At 43.7% G+C, this 20181-nt stretch overlaps 1 protein-coding gene across 4 annotated transcripts in view; it reads right to left on the reverse strand.

Annotated features, from left to right (window-relative positions):
• Tpst (tyrosylprotein sulfotransferase) overlaps positions 1–20181 on the reverse strand; it is a 292529-nt gene that overhangs the window by 152376 nt on the left and 119972 nt on the right. For all 4 annotated transcript variants that reach the window (XM_031988631.2, XM_076371966.1, XM_076371965.1 and 1 more), the window contains one exon: positions 12837–12902. The gene's annotated coding sequence lies outside the window, so the exon portion shown is untranslated. The remainder of the gene's footprint in view (positions 1–12836; positions 12903–20181) is intronic.

The following is a 20181-nucleotide window of genomic DNA, read 5'->3' on the forward strand; positions in this document are numbered from 1 at the left end:
TTCAATTCCATATTTCCCAAGAGCGGCGACCGGCTCCGCCGGATTCACGTCTCCCCGGGGAAATACATTGTTAGTTAATGCGGCCGAGCCGCGCGTTGTTCTCGTTATTGCTCGCCGGATCGTGGCCGGCCGGCCACGAGCGGAACGTGACGTTGCGCCGCGACGGGACCGAGGAGCTACGGGCCACTCGGGCCCCGCTGGACCGCTTCAGTGTCTCGGCCGAACGGCCGTTAAGGCCACTTACAGCCTTACCGTTTCGTTCGAGCCCTTAAACCATCGTAGTTTTAGTTGCATACACTCTTTACGTTTCCTAAGACTTATCGTACATTCGGCAGTTTTTTCGTAACAATAAGAGCCTTCGTCCCGTTCGCAACTTGCGATCGTCCTACGGTATTACGAGAAGGGACCGGCAGCCATAGATCCCTGAACATAAGGCCCGCGATTCTTGCTGTAGATTCTCCTTGTCTGTTCACATCTGGCGTCCAGTATTTTTGACTCTCTTGCCCGTCCGTTGGCATGTGTTATTAAGGCCAAGCGTTTCTTGCTTTTCACCTGCCACGGTCGACGATTGCAAACGGGACGAACGTTAGTTATTAACATTGGCAACTGGGAGGAGCCAAGAAGGGAGGGGACTGTGTCTCCCTTCCACAACCGTCTAGATCTAAAAGGGCCAACCGGAACGTCTTCACCCCCGCGAAGACATCGCGGAGGTGTCGTCGAAGACGATTCTGGGAGGTCCAGGCAGTTGAGGAACATAGTTGGAAACAAATAGTTGGACAAGCAAAAAGAGATCTAACGAGAATTTCGAGCGGACAAGCGAATAAAGAGTATACAACATATTTCGAGTCGCTACACTGATTTCCACGAGTGAATGCACGGTCCACTTGAAGAAACTGAAAATTCTACTAATTTAACGTACTAATTTAACCGCCGAACATCGTCGGTGGGAAACAGGGTACACGACAACGGGAACATCGTCGTTTTCGTTCGGTCCCGGGTGCCGGGGGATGATCGACGGCGTTGACGTCGGAGGCGTTAGATGATGGGCGATGAGGGTGAGCAGCGTGGAAGCTTGTCTGAATAATGAATAAGGGGTAGCTGGATTTTGTTTGTTATTTGGCCTGGTGTGTGACGGTGATGCTGTTGATTCGGGACACTTGTTGATTGGTTGGGATTGTTGGGGGAAGGGATGGAAAGTGTGGGAGTGCGGGGAGTGTGAGTATAGTAAGTGTGATAGATGTAATAATGAAGTATAGTAAAGAAGTATAGCAAGTATAGTGAATATAGTTAGAAAGTATAGCAAGTATAGTGAATATAGTTAGAAAGCATAGCAAGTATAGTGAGTATGGTAAGAAAGTATAGCGAGTATAGTGAATGTAGTAAGAAAGTATAGCAAGTATAGTGAATATAGTAAGAAAGCATAGTAAGTATAGTCAGAAAGTATAGAAACTACACTAATTACAAAAAGACACCAGCTAGCAGATTCCAAGGTTAGCAGAGGTGTCGAACTGACTTGTTTTAACGAAAAAAAGTTGCAGAATTCCCTCCTTCGGCAAAAGAGAAATGATTGAAAGTAGTTAAGGTCTTTGAAATTAATTGTTCTATTCCTTGAAACGAACGTTGGCTGTTTTGTATCGCTTCGCTGCTTTTCTATCGAGAGCTTTTATCGAGAACGCAGGTTCCAACGACAGAAGAATATTTTTAAAATACAAGTGACAAAGAACGCCGAAAAATAGAGGCAACAGAACGATCTTGCAGTATGAATATCTCTTTCTCTCAACCGTTCCTTGCGTCGTCTAACGAAGGCACGCGTCCATTGTTTCATTTCAGAAAACCCGCATCGAAGCACAGTATCGCCTTTCCAATTATCCTGCACTCGAGCTCGATTCAAGAACAATTATTTCCAGAGATTCCGCGTCAGTCTTCGATATCGCGATACTTCGGCGGACCACGAAACACAATACGAAACCGCGGAGTACTTGAAACGATCGGATACATGTACCTTCGATAAACAACTCGATGCCAACTAGTCTCAAAAATAAAGCACCCAATCAAGCTGATCCGTTCGTAAACGACTTTAATTACCGGTGAACACCAAGCACTGGACTACAAATCTGCGTCCACATACGAAAACTCGAAAACGTCAGAATCCCAAGAAATACACGGATCGAGGAAGAAATCTACAAAATATTGAAACCACAATGACTTTCGCAATCAGGACAAACCACTCTCTATAATTCTATTCTTTCAATTACAACCTCGACACTCGCGGAACCCTCGAATTTCACGGAAACTAAATATTTCAAATATTTCGCGACACTTCAAATCGATTTCGATCGCTGCAATTATTCACGTTATAATCTTCTGATATCTGCATAAACAAACGTGTACTCTTCTACGAACGGTAGTATAAAGTATAAAACAAATATCCATAAATCTAGCGTTAACAGTAGTAAAACTACCGAGCAGTTCAATTGACTTTTTGAAATTTCGCTGTAGTAACTCCAAGAGTGCATCTGTTCAGACTTTAATCGATTTACAATTCAATTCGCGCGGTGCTAAATGAATTTCTTGAATAATTTCACGGAGGAACATTCGTTGCCTTTCTAATAATTACAAAAAGAAGATTCTCCGTCGACTGGTCCCGGTAACGGCCGCGCGCGATCCCGAATCGCTCGTCACGGAAACGGACCGACGCGCCCCGAACGCCTGAACAATTAACAATTGTAATTGGGATTGCTCGGTCTAATTATGGATTCGAACGGTAACCGCGCATGTAAAATTGACGTTAATGATTTCGACATCGGAGCGCAGTCTTTCGAGGCCGATGATGGGAACAAGGCCGATCGGTCCCAGTGTCCGCGGTGCCGGCCGTCGAGAATAGATCGACCGGAAACACGCAACGGCGCGACGCGGCGTATAATGCCGGCCGAAATGCGGCCGGTTTCAATTTTCGGCCGATAAACGGCCGGGGGATCGGTTTCGCGATGCCCGGCACTGCATTTCCAGCGGATGGATCAGCCGATTAACGGCCGAGAGCCGCGATAAAAGAAGCGGGCCGCCTCCCGGTGCAATTTTCCCGGGATTAGCGCGGTTTATCGAGTTTGCGCTCGATAAAGATGCAAATTCGAAGGACAGGATAGACGCGCGCAGCGCGTTTCGCCGCTTCCACTCCGCCGCCGCCTCGCCGTCCGCGCTGCGAAATGAAGCGGCATCTTCTTCTACGTTCAACCCTTTGCGAGGCGAGGAGATTTTCAAGCTTTCGGGACACATTTTCTGTGGAATACACGAGTTGTGCGTCGAAGGGTTGAATATTAGGAAAATTAAGCGTGTGGTGGTCTTTCGGTATTTGAATGATTGAATCATTCATTACGGACCCTTTGAGATTGAATTATTAAAGTTTGAAGTGTTAAATACTAGAAATAAAAACTATGTAGCGATATTTCAGTATTTGAATGATTGAATTATTCATTGCGGAGCTTTCGAGATTGGATTATCAAAGTTTGAAGTGTTAAATACTAGAAATAAAAACTAGGTGACAATCCTTCGGTATTCAGATGATTGAATTATTTATTTGCAGCCTTCGAATTTGTACATCGAAGTTTGAAGTCTCGATTCCTAAAGTCATTTTCTACCGTCCGCTTGTATAAAAAGAAACATTATTCAGCGTTCCTTGCAAATGTACCTTCTTTAAGCGAACAAACAGAAAACTGCTGCTAGCCGAGGTTACTGCCGTTCTTCTGGCTCGTCTCAGCGCCCCCAAGGGGTGATGTCGTCCACTTTGTAAACCACCGAGTTAACTCCCGTATCTCTGTGATGTTTTTTAGTACCAACAAGGGAGAATTTTATATCGAGTTCTACATACATATATATATAGTATAACATTTTTATTTAATTATCGCAATAACCAATATGAGGTAACATTAACATCAATACGCACAGTAATGATTAATTTGTTCAAAGTTTGTACACCTTAGATTGCTAAAAACGATTTAAATATTCCACCCTTATCGGTGCAAAGATAAACCTAGGGAAATCTTTGTACGAGCATTCAGGGTGTCCCTATAATGACGATTCTACATGGAAAAATTCACGGAAAAGTTCACAGAAAGTTCTGAAAAACACAAAAATTCTAAGAGGAATGTTGATCGATGGCACACGTAGGATTCGATTAACGACACGTCCCTCGTTATCTCGGTATACGAGGTGACTCAGTAGTAATTAGTAATTGTTCTCCAGATGAGATTGCTAGTCCTGGTAACCGTAGAAAAATGGATGAAACAAACTAAGCGAGACGCGGAAGATGAAAGCAAAAACGCGGGGAGAGCTCGAGGGAGCTTGTGCAGCGATACAGGGTGAAAGCAAGGGGTAATGGTTTGCTACGGGAACACGAAACCTCGCGCGAGTCTTCGAAGAAACAAGAAATCGGGAATATCATAGGAAAAGATGGCGCATCGCACGTTAGAAGTGAAACGAGCTGAGAAGCGATTAGACGTTCCGAATAATTTAGAAAATAAATAGTGCCACTTGAACGCTATAACGAATGTCTGTAGAAACTGAGAATAATCTATTGTCTCGATTTTTATAGTTATCTTACTAGTTACAGCAGGAAAAGTACTGAAATAAATAACACTGCCAAAGTTTCGCAATTGTTAATACCTCCGAAATACTAAACATACCGAATAATTTTAAAAATATATAATTTCACTTGAACACTACAACGAACGTCCGAAGAAACTGAGAATAATCTATTATCTCGATTATAGTTATTTTACTAGTTACCGCAAGAAAAGTGCCGATACGAATAGCGTTAACACTGCCAGTCGAAGTTTCGCAATTATTAATACCTTTGGAATGCTAAATATTCCAAATAATTTAAAAAATGTATAGTTTCGAACGCTATATAACAATCTATTGTCACAATTTCTATACGAATTCTCTGTGAATCGTATAAAACGCTTGTCTCCAGTGTCGAGCGTGAATCGTTGAAAAAGGGCAGGTTCATAAGAATTCAAAAATATGATCCTCCGTTCCAAAGTTACCGAACTTCTGGAAGAAATTAGTTTCTCGTTAACTCTTGCGCCGCGAGTTACTCGAAAAGGTTTCAATTTCTCCCGAAGATCCTCCGTTTACTCGCAAACAACGCTCCTCATAAAACACCGAGAGTGTTCTCGGCTCCGCCGGGCAAAAAACTTTCAACGCGGACTTGAAATTCTTCGGTGGAATAGTTCGTTCCATCGGCGAATGCCAGTAGGAAATTAGATATCGCGCTGTTCTTCGGCGCTCAATTATCGGTAATCGATCGATCGAGTGGCCGGTCCGCCGCCGGGCAAGTAGGTTAACAAGCGGCATACGTTAATCCGCGTTATATTCGCGCGTTACGATTCACGCGGCGCGCATCGCGTCTTTTACGCCGGACCGGAAGTAAAGCGATCGTTCCGGATCGCCACTCCGCTTAACCCTTTCGGGTTAGCTGGGGGTTACGAACCGTCTTCGCTTAGCTTCTTCCGCATGCTGCGGATATATTTTAACGCGTTGCTGCGACCGGTCGCGAGTTAACTGTATCACCGCTTGCATCAGTTTGAATTTTCGAAACACAGGACAATACGAGATATCGCAAAAACGGAATATTCGGAGTTATGTAACAGTAGAAAAACAGCGTCTGGAGATTCCGCTATTAACTGAAGCAGCGTACCGCCGACGCGTTAGTCTGAAAAGTACATCGTACGACCGCGCTGTATAGAAAACCACGAATAAATACCAAACGCGGGTGTGAATTGTGTTTTATCGTCTCCTCATTAACCTACACTCCACTCCCACTTTAATCATTTGCTTGAGGGATCAACCTTAGAGTGCCGCAAGATGAAAATGTTTACTGTACCTTGTAAACTTAAATAATTCAATCGAAGGAAGAAAGTACGCGCTGATTTCTGATTTCCACCGCAAAACGCGGATGTGAATTATTTTATTGTCTCCTCGTTAACCTACACTCCACTCCCACTTTAATCATTTGCTTGAGGGATCAACCTTAGAGTGCCGAGAGATGAAAATGTTTACTGTACCTTGTAAACTTAAATAATTCAATCGAAAGAAGAAAGTACGCGCTGATTTCTGATTTCCACCGCAAAACGCGGATGTGAATTATTTTATTGTCTCCTCGTTAACCTACACACCACTCCCACAGTGGGCTCGGGGGCAAGCTTCTTGGAGCCTATTACTCGCTCGTCATTGATTAGAGGAGGCCGGTTCCGTGGGCCACGGGGCGCGGGATTTCAATTCTCTTCCCCCGGACCGGCCTCCGCCGGCAGCCATCGTGCCTACCGGGCGCGGCTCTCATTATGCAGAAAGCATACCGGGTGAACTGGACACTGAGCGAGCAGGGAAATATACCTGCGGGCGACCAGACGTACGGACGTACGGACGGGCGAGCGGGCGGGCGGCTTTTGGTGCTCGAGTTTGCCGACTATAGAACCGGAAATTTCAACGACCCCTTTCACGACGACCTACCCCAAGAGAAAGCGGCCGTTGCTCGACTCGCGACGTATCCACCCGTGCCCGTATACACAAGTTTACGTCCTTTCCTCTCTTCGTCCGTTGTGCCGCCGGTGGAGCCGGAGGGTGGAGCCGGAGGGTCGGTCTGTGCGGGCCCGTATGAATCAACGGAAATCGTCCGTCGGTTATTCCTTCCGTGGATATCGGTTGTCGATCCACTGTGGTCTACTCCTTTCTCTGGATCCTTTGTGCCGCGACATCCCCCTTCGGCTGGAGACGGTTTTTCTGTCATGCGTCCCTTAGCGCGGTTAATGCGCGCGGATTTTTGTAGTGTCAATGGAAACCGGGGAGCATCGCGTTTCACGATTACTGTTTTAACCCCGTTTTATAGATGGATGAGACAGTTGATTTGTGTTGGATATGCGCGTTCTTTGTTCTTGTTGGACTTGTTTGCGATAGTGTTATAATTTGTAACAACAGTTTTAGGGGTGGACAGTTATCGTGACTATCGATGTCCCTGAGAACTTTTCCCTCGAAGAGTTGAACGCAAGAAGACGTTCAAGAGGGAAATTTCTTATAGGCAGAAGAGTCAAGTGTGTTTTCGAATGGAAAATTCAACTTCTCTGCTGCTACTAATGGACTTTATAATCGACGGAATCGAAGAAAAACTTTCCTAACGAAAATAATCTATGAAAGTTAATATTCAACGAAATTCTATTCTCGAATGGTTTCAATAAATGAAAATTAAAATAAAGATCTATTAACACGTTCCGTGCCACAGAAATTTCGATCATATTTTGCTTATGAACTGTATCGATTTTTGCAATAAAATATTAATTCTTAGCACTCCAGATGGTATTATAATCTATCAGCAACTGCAACTAATTTTTATAGTATCTCTAGTGAAAATGAGAAATGCTATAATATTCCTTCGATCTTTTATTTTCCTTCTCAGTAGAAAATTTGGATGTGTGGAGAATCAAATAATTTTAGGGTAGTTTCTTTGATTCATTAAAATATTCAATATTATAACTGGTGCAGTATTGAAACCTACAGAGTTCAAAGGGTTAACACAGAAGAATTCTAGGATCATTGGGAATATATGTTTCGGTAAGGTTAATGCGCAGGATTTTTCTAGTGTCAAAGAAGATGACAACTGCAGATCGAAGATATTTCACAGCCATTGCTCTTAACCCCTTTTTACGGGGAATTTCGTTCGACGCGAAGACAACGGACACTACTTACGGAACGGAAGGAGGGTGTGAAAAAAGGGGAATCCAGATAAAGCACGAAGATACATCGGGGCGAGCCGCGATTTCCCGTGAATTATCGCGGCATACAGTCGTAACTCAGCAACGGGACGGGGAACTCGAGCCGCGATAAATAAACCCCGCGAATTTGGCAGCAGCGGCCCGCTGCGGACAAACTGCCCCCAGTTTCCGGCAACTTTCTGGGGTGGACTTCGCGAGCGAAGTTGAACCGCGACCGTTCATTCCGACAGTGCAATTAACGGGGCGACGAGGAGAACGCGAGGGTCTGTTGACCTTCAGCTGTCTCTGACGCCACTGCGAAAACGTGCGCGATTGCGAATGGCGCATTGCCCGGCTGTCTCTCGACGAGACCACATTCAACCCTGTGCACCCACAAGTTTTTCACTAGAAATATTTTAATATTTTCTAACGAGATAAAGACGATATTTTGTGAAACTGACTCGAAGCGAAAATTCATGTATATTAAGGGACAAAGCTAGTTTATTTCAATATTTCTCGAATTGATGCGTTATATAAGGTATAATATTAACCCTTTGCACTCGGGAGGTGACTCAGTCACTTGATTTCCTACAGTGAAGCTATAAAGTTTGATATTTAATATTATACTTCATACAATGCATCAATCTGAGAAATATTGACGTAAAATAGCTTTGTCCGTCAATTCGCGTGAATTTCTCGTCGAGTTGGTTTTACAAAGTATCGACTTCGTCTCGTCAGAAAATGTTGAAATATTTCTAGTGAAAAACTTCGGGGTGCAAAGGGTTAACTATAACGAGAACTGAAGGTTACTAAGTAGTCGATGCTACATGATTTTCATTTGAAAAATAACAATATCATTGAGAAAACTTGACACCCCCGAAATTTTATAGAAATATAATTCCAATAAAACGTAACACATAAAACGCTGTTCCTCGTGGTAGTCAGCGTGTTAATATTAAATACGAAACGTTATAACAGCGCCCTGACAAGTTAATTGTCGACCGAGAGGGCACGTATAGAGAGCAAAAGGTTAAACGATCGCGCGAACTTCGCCGTTACTTCAAAAGAGAGTGTAATTTTTAGTTTAACCCCGAACGGAATTTTTTTGTCCGTCGAGCGTCCTCTGTCGTCGGCTTCCACGGGAATTCCGTCATGGTACGCGGGCAAGAGCGTGAACGATTAAGCCCCGGGTGCATAAATAGCCTCGTCAAATGTCGAGGTCGATCGACCCAGAAACGCTGGAAAGGTAATTGAGAGGTTTCAGCTGGCCACGGAGCGAATAATAGACAGAGCCGGGCTGGCTCCCGATCCTTTGGGGTCCTGGCCGGATCGCGGCGCGTTGTTTGATCTTTCGCGCGGTCCCGATGCACGCGACATTTGCATTCCCATTACTATACCCGCAATTTCCATTACGGCCAGTCAGCCCGGCGAAGGACCGCGCCGGACCAAGCCGCGTTCGTAATATTCCGAATGCAGCTTCCTTCGAGCGTGACCCGCTCGCTACATCCGCGCGCATCCCCTGCGCCAAGGCGCGTCGCGGGATTCGAAGGTATTGACCCTTGGCACTCAAGGTTTTGTAATCTATCAGCAACTGCAACTAATTATAGTATTCCCTGCGAAAATGAGAAATGTTATGACATTTCTTCGAACTTTTATTTTCCTCAGTAGAAAATTTGGATGTGAAAATCGAATAATTTTAGGGTAGTTTGATTCGTTAAAATATTCAATATTATAACTGGTGCAATATTGAAGCCTGCAGAGTTCAAAGGGTTAACCCTTAGTATTCCAGGTTTTCTAATCTATCAGCAACTGCAACGAATTTTTATAGTATTCCCAGTGAAAATGAGAAATGCCATAACATTCCTTCGAACTTTTATTTTCCTCAGTAGAAAATTTGGATGTGAAAATCGAATAATTTTAGGGTAGTTTCTTTGATTCGTTAAAATATTCAATATTATAACTGGTGCAATATCGGAGCCTACAGAGTTCAAAGGGTAGTCCAGAAAGACCATTTGACACGATTAGATAAGAAACGCTGGTAACGACAGTGTATTACAGAATTCTGTAAGTAGGCGCTTACACTGGTCATCGACGTGTAAGATATTAGCTCGCAATCGAATCGATCGAAGAGCCATCGCCGATACCGCATTCAGTCCGAAGCAGAAGAGACACGAGAAACCAGAGCCGGAAACGAGACATTCCCTTCGTTATCCGAACCCCGACGACACTAAAGTTCCCCGAGACAAAGGTCCCCGCCGCGGCGATGAATCCGACACGGCCGGAGCAGCGTCTAACAAATTTCAATCTTCGCCGATTCCGAGACACGTGGAAACGGTCCAAGTTTCTCGTCTAGCGGCGCGTTTAAATCCATTGACCGGAATCCCGAAAGACTTAAGGTCCGCCGGGAGAGGTCGGATCGATCTCGCTTTATCTACGAACCCAGCCGCGACTTTTCGTTTCTTTGAGTTCTTAGCGGTTTTCCTGGACATAATTAACCCTTTGCCCTCTGATACCGAGTTCGAGCTGGGCAAGAATGGAACCGAATTTAAACACTTGGGCTATCATCTCTTTCTGAACTCTGATCGATACGGCTTTGTCATTGATCATTTATTGGGAAAAGAGAAAAATTCTGAACACATGTTATGCCCGTATTTCCACTTAAGTATAATGATTAGAGGAATATTTATTTTGAATTCGAATTAACTAAGTAATATATATATTTCCCAAATCCAATTCAAACGAATTCAGCTCGACGTGACACGTAAAAACTCGAGAACGTCGATTAAATTAAATTAACCCTGCGGACGGAGATTCTATAAAATATACGAAACCTTCAGCAGATGCAGCTGAATTACTTGTCAATTGCTTAATTAATATAAACAAAGGAAACTACTGATATTTTCCTGTTCGAGTAATCAAATCATTCGTCCACGACTTAGTTTTTTAAATACGAAACTTCCATCTCGCCGAAACGTAGACATTCGTCCACAAAGGATTAAATTAAACAAAACCGACGAAAACGGAAATCGAAGCAAGACACTAAATCCCTCGATCGTCCTACAGTCTCCGTTCCAGCGGAAGAAAGTTTCTCGTCTACACGTTCGATCTCGTTACATCGAACGCATCTCGAACAAACGGAGGACGTCCCCGGAACTCCGAATGAAACGATCGACTCGGTCTTTCGAGGTCGGCGATGCAAAAGAGGGTCGAACAGCGGCCGCTCTCGAATCCTCGACAGACGAGACTCAATTCGTCGCTCGATGGCCGCAATAAAAGTTGATGTCGCGAAGGAAACACGCCGGGCACCGTTATAAAATTTTTAACCAGCACCCCCACCCTTCGCGGCGTCGGAGTAAAATATGGCGGAGACGGGGAGCGTCGAGGGATTCAATTTCTGCTGGCAACGCCGCGGTCCTCCTCGCGATGGGTGCGATAAAAGGACCGTCGGCGATACGTTCTCGCGGCAATTTCAATAAAGAGTTGTCTCGTGCTCCGCACAACGGGGCGCGTAAACATCCTGAACGCTGGCTAATGCTGCGGAGCTATTACATCGGCGGTCCCATGAATAACGCGAGGTTTGCGTGTCTTTTTATTATGTTCGAAACGAAAGAAACAGTTCTTAACCTGTTAACTGTGGAATTTAGTTGGAGCGTTCTGCGCGTGAAATGGAAAAATGGAGCGAAGTTTCCTTTTCCTCTATTGATTAACGCGATAAGCGCCATGTCAGTCGCTGGTGACTAACGCTTCTGAGTGACTAGAGAACAATCGTAGCATACAAGATAACCGGTGCGAAATGATCGTCTTCAGTAACGTAACTAAGCTGATAATAACGCGAACATTGCGACAAGAAATAATTAATGATCCTTTCCTTTGCTACAAAAGAAACAAGGGAAAACGCTTAACCCTTTGTACTCGGAGCTTGTCACTAAGATTCGACACTTTCCGATGAAACATAGACATTTTATAGAAATGATATTAAGATATTTTGTAGAAATATTTCACTGGTGCATTATACAGAGCTTAATATTGTATATAACATTTTGGAATTTTCTTATATGAAATTAAATGGTGACTGAGAGTCACCTCTCGAGTAAAGGGTTAAGATTTGCGTGAACGTGTCAAGCAATTGCTAGATAATCTAGCTTCTATCGAAAGTTCCGAGAGTCTTCATTATTATTGACTTTTTGAAAGTTCTCTATAGAAACTAAGACTATTGAAACTTCAATTCAGTTTTCAATTAGTAGTCTGTAACGGATAAAAATGAAGTTGCGAGCAACTTTCCTCCCGCGCCCGCGTGTTTCAGCCGACAGCGAACGTCGGGCGAAGGGGAAAACGCGGTTTCCACGATATAGGGGTAGCGGGAATAATGAGAAAATTGTTCGGATCGGTCACGGCGACTCCCAGGACAGTTAAAGAAACGTGCGAACTTGCCAAAAGTGCTCGAGAAGTTTCCCACGCGCGGCGCGCGAGTTCAATGAAGTTTCAAGGCAGTTTCAATGGACCATCCTCCCCTGCGCTTTGCCCGCGTAATTCCCCCTGTAATTTCGGGATGATATCGGCGCGCCTCGATAGGCCTCATTGTAGTTTGATGTAGGTCAGCGGGGAGAGAGGTGCGCCTCGAAATTTCGCGTCGGCGAATTCTGGCGGCTGCGTATCGGCCTTAACCCATTTGCATCGCGAGCACGGATATGCGCGGATTTTTCCTGGTCTGCGGAGCGCGTATACGCGCGCGACTTTTCGGGGAATTAAAACTAGAGCGCGTATTAACGTGAACACGAACAGTTACATGTTCATCATTATTATGAAGATTTACTGGTGTTTCTAATATTCGTTGAAACAAGTTCATCGAGGACAACTCGCGAACGTAGTGGTTTTTATATCAGAAACAGAAAGAATAGATTTTGTTTGTTACATTTCTCTGTTTACACTTTTCTGTAGGTTTTGAACCATTTTTGAAGCGATATGGAACCGAAGAACTTTCATATGGTGAAGTAGAATACAGTAGAATAGTACAGTATGAATACAAATAATATAAATTATTTGACTAATGTAAAGAAATTGAGTAATTGAAAGTATTTGAATAGAGCACAATACCTGTCTCCGAAAGTGACTCCGTATGAACAGCCTCGACGAAATTCTGCACGGTGGCCGTCTAGAATTCTGTAAAAAGATAGATTCACGTTATTATTGTGTCCCCATTAAATTGTATACATTATATTTTAGGATTAAATAGAAATCAATTACACAGTAGACGATCAACGAAATTTAGTTGCTTAAATAATAGCAAAAACAGAAACTACATGCTAATCTCTTGCTGTCCGAGTAATTCAATCATTCTCCTGCAACTTAGTCTTCCAAACATGATCTCATCAAAGGATTAAAAACCAAACTGCCACTCTATAGGGCGACAGCCCTTAGCGGGAAGCACTGTACCAGATAAAAATGAATTCAAGCCGCGAAAACGGTGGAGCCGAAACGGAAGGAATCGAGGGCGCGGGTTAGCGGCCGCCCGCGCGGCGCGAGTTCCGTTTCATGCGGCGAGTACTCGCGAGAAGTGGCGGATTGACGTGGAACGTTGAATTAGAGGGACGGACGTCAGTTTTTTCCATAAAGCGCGAGGGACGTCTGAGTGCCGCTGCACTCAATCGCCATTGTGCGATTCCCCGAGCGCACTTCACCGCGAAGATCTCTCCTCTATCTGGGGGTGAAAGATGCCCTCGACGACTTCTGGGCAGTCGGTAACCCTTTGTGATCTGCGACCTTTTCACCGAGGCTTGTCGAATGGCAACTGTCGAGAAGAACGTTAAAGGTACAAGAAAGAAGAATTGTTAAGTGTTTTCGCGAGAGGAACCTACGTTCGGATATTTTACGCTTCCGATGGAGAACGAGATCGGTGACCTTTGTATTCAGGTTTACTGAACAACTATCGAGAACATTAAATGATCTACAATATCGTGTCAGAATCGTGACGAAAATTTTCAACTGAATTTGAGAAATTTAAATATTACCTTTCTTATCAATCGTTTCCCATTGAAGTAAACGTAGACGTAGAACAAGCATAAAAATTGCTTCCTAATAAATCAACAATGGAATAGTTGTATCGATAGTTACTAAAGAAATAGCGCAAGGGATTAACGGTGAGAAACAAGGAGAATCGTTAAGTGTTCTCGCGTATGTTCGTCGATGTTCGTCGATGTTCGCCATAATTCATCAATATTCATACGACCAATATTAGCGAAGAGATCGTCGATCACAGCGCCGATAGAGGCTACTTAAGACAGCGTTCATAACGGAGTTACGATCGAACAGTTTCAGGACACGTGACAGGTTTAATAAACAGTAATTAATGTTTCCACGTCGATTACATAGACGACCGAAGCAAAGGAGTAGCACGACCCTTGAACCGAAGATCATTTCCGTACTCGGTGAGTCAACGCCAATGTTTCCACAGCAGAAACACTGAAAAATGTTCCCACGTTCCGCTGGTATCGACTATCACAGCAGCAATGTAAACGCGGCCTAACCCTCAAGGAAATGGCCGACTTTCCAACGATGAACGGCGTTCGCTTTGATCCGGCTCGCTTTACTTTGCTCTCGAAAAAAAGATTCGCGCCACTCGAGTCGCCTGTGCTCCCTCGCCTGGGAATAACTTGAAATTCTTTACTCGGTCGGTTTTAATTAATTTGCAGTCCCCGGCCAACCTCCGCGCGCCAGAATTCGAACCCGGAGGATGCGAGTGGCCCGGCCGTCTTTGAGAAATAAGAAACTTCGGAAGGCTACCGACAACTCTAGGGGATTCCACCCTTTGCCACTTGATTTCGAGAGGGCCGGGGTTAAGAGGTCGCGTGGAACGGCATACTTTCGGCGTGATGTTTTTGAACGTCCCAGAAGACGATGGACTTTCGATGAAAGAACGTATATATATGGAATCATTGGAGATTGACGAAAGGGGCATCGAGTGGGTATGTCACATTTTACTTTTCCATAATTCTGTGTTACTTTAACCCTTAGCAGTCCTGTGTCGAGTCAGACTCGACATATTTTATTGCAACCTCTACCTGTTTTAACAATTTTTTCTATATTTATTTGTAGTACAATTGTACCATTTAAAGGTAACATGATTCAAGTTTGAATTATTGAAATTTCAGTCACTGAAAATTTTAGTCGTCGGAATGTGAATTACTGAAATTCGGATTCTTGAAGTTTGAATTACTGACGTTTGAATCGTTGGAATGTGAATTGCTGGAATTCGAATTGTTGGGACTTCAATGATTGAAGTTCGAATTATTGAAGTTTCAGTCACTGAAATTTCAGTCGTCGGAATGTGAATTACTGAAGTTCGAATTACTGAAGTTCGAATTTTTTCTACATTTATTTGGAAGGATTGCGATTGGAATGATTGGTAGTTTGTGTTCATCCTTCCTAAAGAAGAATAATTAATATTAAAATAGTTAATGTCATGACATGAGAATGGAACGGTCCTCATGTAGAACGTGGGGGTGGAATTTGTAGAATATTGTTGGATATCAAAAATACGTAATCTTTCCCACAGAAGAATAATTAACATTATCACATATAAATTACAACAGTAGTAGTTCTAGTGCCAAGTATCGTCAGTGAACGATTAGATTCAACGTTCCTCGAAACGGGGTCACCCGCGAAACGAGCCGAACGATCGTCGAGTCGCCGCGAGTTCCAAATGATCCTCTGTCCCTTCGTTCTTTCACGAGAAGAGGAGAACGCCGCGTGAAAGGGAAGCGAGCGAGACAAAAGCGGAATATATCCACGCCGGAGCGGGGAGCGGGGAACTTTACACGCCGGCCCTCCGCGCGTTTCCTCGAGCGGAATAAAAAGTTTTCGAAAAAAAGGAGAAAGAGCGGCGGAGTATTCGCGAAGGTGGTGTCTTACTGATTTCCCCGGGGGTGTAATCTCTCGCAGCCCGCGCCGTCTCCCCCTCGACGCCGCTGCCCCTCGCAAAGTCGCCGGACTCGTTCCCGATTCAACGACGATCGGAATTATGATCGCGGCCCCGACGGAAACGCAATTAACGGCCGGCGAAAGACCGCGCCGCTTTTCGTTTACCGAAGGAAAACAGACGGGCAGAAGTTGCTCGTCGCTCCCGATCGGAGGGACGGCCTCGCGCACCTACGTCAGTGGTTCTTAACCCTTTGCTCTCGTGAACTTTGGTATTTAATCGTTAATCTCTGTGTGATGCATCGATACGTGAAATATTGGAAGGAAACAGCTTTCCCGAATTTATGCGTGGGTACTTGGTAAATTAATTTTAAATCTGCATATCTGTCAATGTTATTCCCAGAGATCAAAGCAAACAATTATTTTGTCAAAATGTATTATTTTCAAATGAAATTTCCACTTGAAGTAGAATAGAGAATTTTCTTGCATTTCTTCCGAAGTGTCGATAGTAAAATTCTTCAGTCTTTTATTTTCCTTAGTACAAAATTCGGATGTGTGAAAAATGGAATAATCTTAAGGTAGTTTCCTTAAAATTCATTAAAATATTCAATATTACAACTGCTGCAACATTGGAGCCTACATAGTTCAAAGGGTTAAGAGCCACTGCTCGCGCTCGCGATAGAATGAATTCAGCCAATCGGCTCGCGAGAGGTATCTTCACAATATTCGACCTTCTCGGTCGAAGGATAATTCTTTCTCCTCGAGATTTATCGGGTTCCGGTGGCTATGAAAGGAAAGGCTCGCGTGTACCGTAACCTCCCGCGATTCCTATAACGTTAAAGTAGATTATTTACGAGTAACGAGGCGGATCCGTTCCAGGTATCCGAGGTATTCATTAAGAATTTCAATATTTCAATGAGACGTTAGCCGAGAGAGCCTCATTGATCGGCCCTTTCAGCCGGTTTCAAAGAATCCGCCCCGATACAATTAGGGGCGGCCGGTTTTATCCGCCGAACGATTTAAAAAGGCTCCAATTATTTCGGGGACGGAGTCGGATAAGTTTGTTCGACGGAATCGTCGTCCCCGGCTCGAATTACCCTGACTGATGAAGATAGAGATGGTTCCGTCGGCGACTCGACGGTGTCGGGGATTCTTTCGGAGCGGTTCGAGAGCGGACGGGATAGGGGTGACTATAAACAATGGATACGGGCGCAGAGACACCCCATTATTTTCAGCTGATCGATCCTCTTTCACGGAGTTTCGAGCTAACCGATAAGCACCTTCGGATATCACGGTTTTTGAGGATTTCGCGCGGCGAGAGGCAACTCGATGATTTCTCACATTGTAGCGTCCTCTACGTTTCCTTTTCGATGATCGTGTGTTTCAAAGTATTTCGAAGTGTCTTTCGAAAGGAAGGTAAGTGGGAAACATGTTTATTCTTTTGAATGATTTCACACTTTGTAGAGTGTCCTCTAGATTTTCTTTTCGATGATTTTGTATTTCAAAGTGTTTCGAAGTGTATTACGAAAGGAATTCGGTAAAAAGGAAACATTTCTATTCTTTTTACTAATATCATTGAAAATTGTATAATATCATTTGAAAATGTCTCAACAGAGAAGCACACTTTTGAAGAAATCAGATGAGTCGATGTTCGATCTTTCGAATTTTTAACTGAAAATTCTTTTCTAAGTTTAGTGATGTATTCTGGATTGACTCTTCGAGTTTCCCAATAACGATTATAAAATTAACTGTGGGAAATCTCCGAAATTCAATTAAAAAAGAATAATTCAACTGAGAAAATACACAGTCCCACTGTCTTAACACCAGAACTACCGAGCGTTTAACACGATTAACATGCAATTCCTATAAAAATTGCAACAACAGATTATTTTCAGTTCCTTCAAGCTTTCATTATGCTACTGAAATGAAACAATTTATTTTCAAAATCATTTCGAATATTCAATACTTCGAACCCACCAATAACTGCTAAACAAAACAATCGAAACCACTAATTTTTCTGCTATTTCTAGCGTTAAAACTACGATACTACAATATTCTCAGTCCAGTGATTACTCGCGCGAAAGCTCTCCGGATTTTTGCACGTGTTAAACACCGCTGCGTCCATATTGTCGGCGCGTTATTATCGCCGCGAGCCAAGCGGCGAAAGCTCGGCGCGGGCGAGAGCTGGCCGGATAACTTTCGACGACACGGCCTATTGTTCCGGCGCGGGACTTAACGGGGCGGGGACGCGGAGAGCCTCGCGGCCAGACGAGAGTCAAAGAAACACGGACAATGATTAAGGGGAAAAACACAAAAGCTCCGGCCAAACGGTTCGCCGTCCGTCCGCGGGGCTATCTGGGTTACGAACCGGTGATTCTGCGTCGCTGGCTCTAGCCCCGGTTTATTCGTATTCATCGATGCTCCTTTCGAAAGGCGCGGCCATCCGCAGTGGATGCGGCATTCCCCGATAAACTCGAATCGGCACGCGATAATGTCCGTTCCCTTCGGGCGGCTTGACCGATCGAAACTTTCGAAAAATCTATGCGGTCGGCTTTTCTTTGGTATCATCCTCGTGTGCTTCTGTTTTGAAAGGATTACTGTTTTTTTGTTGGTATCGCTTTCGCGTATGCGTGCTTTCAAAATTTTGGTATTTTCTTTCGGTGTTTCTGGGTATGCGTGGTGTGAGTGTTAGCATTGTTGCGATGTATCGAACTCGTCCCTCCAGCACGCACGGCTGAACCGACCCTTAGGATCCGAAGGGGGTTGAAATAAACTGGTCGCTAAGTTGGTCAGAGTAAACGAAGACAAGCGAGTAGTCTTCGAGCGAACGTTGAGAAAGGACGTGTCGAACTGTAGACTACATTGTGTAATGTTTGTATGAAATTGTAAATATAAGTGTATGAAGAACATTGTAAATAAATATGTCGCGGGCGTGCACCCCAGGACCCGCCCAGCGCAACAGTATTTTTTTAAATTATTTTTGCGTTGGTATTTTCTTTTGTTGCTTTTGGGTATGCGTGGTTTGAGTGTTAGTATCTTTTTCAATTATTTTTGCGTTTTGTATCGGTACTTTTTTGTTATTTTTATGTGTTTTGAAAATATTAGTATCTGTTACTTTTATTTCTGATGGATCTGGAAAGTAGAACTGTTCGATTGATTTGAAATTTTAAGGGGTTGCTGATGAGATTCTAGATGTTTCGAAGAAAAGGTATCTTTTTAAGTTGAATCTTTGACTTTTTAATTAGAAATGATTTCTCAATGTTTAGAACATTATTTCGTATATTTAAACGTTCTGGGAAGGACGAGAGATGGACACTTTTGGATTGTAGTTTTTCCTTCGTTCAATCAAGCGAGCTAATTGCAAGCGTATAAATACCCGAGCAACGACTCGTACGTTGTCCATTAAACGAACCGAGTTTATTATTCATCGATTGAATCACCACGTACTATTTAGAGGTAATATATAAGTATTCCATTAAAACGCGGTACAGTATCCAGGGCAGAATTTAATTACAGCATTCCGAGCTCTTCGCGTGCATTCGTAATGACGAAATTTTACAGTTGTACTCGGAAATCTATTCCTGCGTCGATATTAGAAATACTTTCCAATCCATTCCTTTCAGAACACCCTTCAAACCATAGAACACAGCAAAATAAATTACAACGAAAAATTCCCTTTACCAATACGACGCAATTCCACTAAATTTATGAAACATATTTTTTCACGCATTTCATACATTTCCATTCATTCATGAAATTCATACATTTCGAGTTGTTAATATAATGAAACCCCCATACCAACCGTAAAATCCACGAACCGCACAAATACTTCCACGAAATGGAAGCTTCAAAGCATATTAAAAATTCGTAAACAACTCATTACATGAAACTACGTCTACGACGTAAACAGTATTACAACCGGCTCCCCGCTCATTAATGGAAACCTTGCTAATTAATCCAATGAGATTGGCGCATCGAATGAAAAAATCGTTCAGTCTCCCAGCACTCCGCTGAGATCTCGTTTATAACACAATCCGTTACGAGGAAAAATCTGAATGGCTTTAAATATCGCGAAGCCCCTTAAATGTTCAACCTAAGGAACTCGAGTGAACGTCTCTGGCAGCAGCGAGCGAAGCTTAGAAGCTTAAAGGCATCAATGAGAACAGAGAACGGCGGGAAAAGGAGCGAACGGGGACGAGGAGAATTCTCAAAGCGGAAGCGCTCGATCCGTTCGAGCCGAGCGAATAATTATTCGCGGGAACACGAGGGCTCCGAGTCGAAAGGAGCAACGGAGTCAAACGTGAATGCGAAAAAAACAGGGCCGGCGGAGAGCGGGGATATTAAAAACCGGACGATGGCGAATAAATTCCTCGTAATTAAACGGTCCGGCATGGGGGTGATGCCGAAGGGCCGCCGGGAAAATGCATTAATTAATGGAGAAGTCGAGGAGACGGACAGGAACGTCCGAGAGCGGGGAACAGGCGAGGAGATCCATTAGAGAATATTCGCGAGAAACAATAAAACA

The sequence above is a fragment of the Nomia melanderi genome, chromosome 11, assembly GCF_051020985.1.
Source record: "Nomia melanderi isolate GNS246 chromosome 11, iyNomMela1, whole genome shotgun sequence".
Taxonomy (NCBI): Eukaryota; Metazoa; Arthropoda; class Insecta; order Hymenoptera; family Halictidae; genus Nomia; species Nomia melanderi.